This window comes from Lissotriton vulgaris, chromosome 8 (genome assembly GCF_964263255.1).
Source record: "Lissotriton vulgaris chromosome 8, aLisVul1.2, whole genome shotgun sequence".
Classification (NCBI taxonomy): Eukaryota; Metazoa; Chordata; class Amphibia; order Caudata; family Salamandridae; genus Lissotriton; species Lissotriton vulgaris.
This window is the reverse complement of record NC_141696.1, coordinates 1,512,654,788-1,512,657,287: the sequence shown is the minus strand read 5'-3', so window position 1 is coordinate 1,512,657,287 and position 2,500 is coordinate 1,512,654,788.

Here is a 2,500-nt window from a genome sequence, read left to right as displayed (position 1 = left end):
AGCAGGGCTCCGGGGCTCCGGGGCTGCAGGGCCCATGACCCATGGAGCCCGTCCCGGGCTCTTCCCAACGCCGGGGGCCGGAGGAGGGAGCCCCGGACGCCTGGGAGGTGTTGCCCGGGGCACATCCCATCTGGTCCCAGGGAGGGTGTCTGGGCATACCCTTGACCCTAGTAATCCGGAGGAAAATTACCCTCTTTTCTTGTAATCCGTGCACGCGAGGTGACAGAGGGGACCCAGGGCGCAAACGTGCCCGACCTCCTGGAGCCCTGGCTAGGGTCCGGGAGGCGAATGGCACCTCATCGGGACTTCCAGGGAAGTCCGGCCATCTGGTCGCCCCCATAGGAAAGCATTGCGGGAGACCAGATGGCCGAGGCGATCCTGGAGACCAGATGGCCGAGGGGATCCGGGAGACCAGATGGCCGAGGGGATCCCGGAGACCAGATGGCCGAGGGGATCCTGGAGACCGGATGGCCGGGACCGAAACGACGCCCAATCTGCCTGCCCCGGGCCTGTAGGGCTCGGGGGCTCGGGGGCTGCAGGGCTTCGGGGCTCGAGGGCTCCAGGGCTCCAGGGCTGCGGGGCTCCGGGGCTCCGGGGCTCCGGGGCTGCTGGGCTCCAGGGCTCGGGGCTCCAGGGCTCCAGGGCAGCAGGGCTCCGGGGCTCCGGGGCTCCGGGGCTGCTGGGCTCCAGGGCTCGGGGGCTGCAGGGCTCCAGGGCAGCAGGGCTCTGGGGCTCCGGGGTGGCAGGGCCCGGGACCCATGGAGCCCGTACCGGGCTCTTCCCCAAGCCGCGGGTCGGAGGAGGGAGCCCCGGACACCTGGGAGGTGTTGCCCGGGGCACATCCCATCTGGTCCCCGGCAGGGGACCACCAGCCCCGGGAGGGTGTTTGGGCATACCCTTGCCCCTAGTAATCCGGAGGAAAATTACCCTCCTTTCTTGTAATCCGTGCACGCGAGGTGACAGAGGGGACCCAGGGCGCAAACGTGCCCGACCTCCTGGAGCCCTGGCTGGGATCCGGGAGGCGAATGGCACCTCATCGGGACTTCCAGGGAAGTCCGGCCATCTAGTCGCCTCCATAGGAAAGCATTGCGGGCGACCAGATGGCCGAGGCGATCCTGGAGACCAGATGGCCGGGACCGAAATGACGCCCAATCTGCCTGCCCCGGGCCTGTAGGGCTCGACGGCTGCAGGGCTCCGGGGCTCCGGGGCTACAGGGCTCCGGGGCTACAGGGCTCCGGGGCTCCGGGGCTCCGGGGCTCCGGGGCTCCAGGGCTCGGGCGGCTGCAGGGCTCCAGGGCAGCAGGGCTCCGGGGCTCCGGGGCTGCTGGGCTCCAGGGCTCGGGGGCTGCAGGGCTCCAGGGCAGCAGGGCTCTGGGGCTCCGGGGTTGCAGGGCCCGGGACCCATGGAGCCCGTCCCGGGCTCTTGCCCACGCCGCGGGTCGGAGGAGGGAGCCCCGGACACCTGGGGGGTGTTGCCCGGGGCACATCCCATCTGGTCCCCGGCAGGGAACCACCAGCCCCGGGAGGGTGTTTGGGCATACCCTTGCACCTACTAATCCGGAGGAAAATTACCCCCCTTTCTTGTAATCCGTGCACTCGAGGTGACAGAGGGGACCCAGGGCGCAAACGTGCCCGACCTCCTGGAGCCCTGGCTGGGATCCGTGAGGCAAATGGCACCCCATCGGGACTTCCAGGGAAGCCCGGCCATCTAGTCGCCCTTATAGGAAAGCATTGCGGGCGACCAGATGGCCGAGGGGAGTGGGCCGACCAGATGGCGGGGACCGAAAGGACGCTAATCTGCCTGCCCCGAGAGCCTCCCTGGGCCCTGGTGGACCCTCCGTCCCCGGCGCCCGGACCGGCTTGCAGGACGGAGTGGTTCCCGCACCCCAGGGCCTGCCGGAGGGGAACCCGAGCCCCGGGCCCGGTCCCAGGCCCGGCTCCCGAACCCTAGGCCAGGCCCGGGAGAGCCTCCCCTGGGCTGCAGGGCTACAGGGCTCGCGGGGGGCTGCAGGGCTCCGTGGGCTGCAGGGCTTCGGGGCTGCCGGGCTCGGGGGCTCCAGGGCTGCCGGGCGCGGGGGCTCCAGGGCTACGGGGCTGCAGGGCTCCTCGGCGGGCTCCAGGGCTCACGGGCTCCGGAGCTGCAGGGCAGCAGGGCTGCAGGGCTCCGGGGGGGGGGGGCTCCAGGGCTCCAGGGCTCCGGGGGCTCCAGGGCTGCAGGACGGAGGGTTATTCCCGCACCACCGGGCCCTGCCGGACGGGGCCCAAGCCCCGGGCCCGCTCCCGGTCCCTGCTTCTGAAACCCTAGCCAGGCCGGGGAGAGCCTCCCTTGGCTCGGATGAACGCCTGGAACCCCGGCTTGCAGGACGGGGAAGCTCCAGCAAGCCCATGGCCGGCCGGACGGAGCTCAGGCCCCGGGCCCGGTCCCTGCTTCCGAAACCCTAGCCAGCCTCCCTTGGCCCCGATGAACGCCCGGAACCTCGGCCGGCTTGCAGGACAGAGC